The sequence below is a fragment of the Penaeus monodon genome, chromosome 22 (genome assembly GCF_015228065.2).
Source record: "Penaeus monodon isolate SGIC_2016 chromosome 22, NSTDA_Pmon_1, whole genome shotgun sequence".
NCBI lineage: Eukaryota > Metazoa > Arthropoda > Malacostraca > Decapoda > Penaeidae > Penaeus > Penaeus monodon.
The window spans coordinates 39,726,260-39,726,561 of NC_051407.1; the positions used below are offsets into that span (position 1 = coordinate 39,726,260).

Consider the following 302-nt stretch of genomic DNA (forward strand, 5'->3'; position numbering starts at 1 on the left):
GCTACTTCGATAATTAGCTTTATCAAGCTGCCTTGTCAAAGAATCAATGTACAGGGATACATCAACTTTTCTATTTGTCTCTCCTTCTTCCCTATCTCTCTGTCTCCCTGTCTCCTTGACAAGTGCGCTGGCTCAGTAGTTTCATGAGCATTCATACGATAAAACTCATTTTTATCGTAAAAAAGCATGAGACTCGACTGCTTGCTTTTATCATTGATTTATTCTGGTGACGTGAAATATCCTTTCGGTTTTGAATTTTGATAATATCTTCTTAGTCCCTCTTCCTTTTCTTTTTCTTTCTT

General features: G+C 36.8%; 1 protein-coding gene across 1 annotated transcript in view; it reads left to right on the plus strand.

The window, feature by feature from the left end:
• Positions 1–302, plus strand: part of LOC119587433 (probable G-protein coupled receptor CG31760) — a 44,880-nt gene that overhangs the window by 20,411 nt on the left and 24,167 nt on the right. The window lies entirely within an intron of this gene.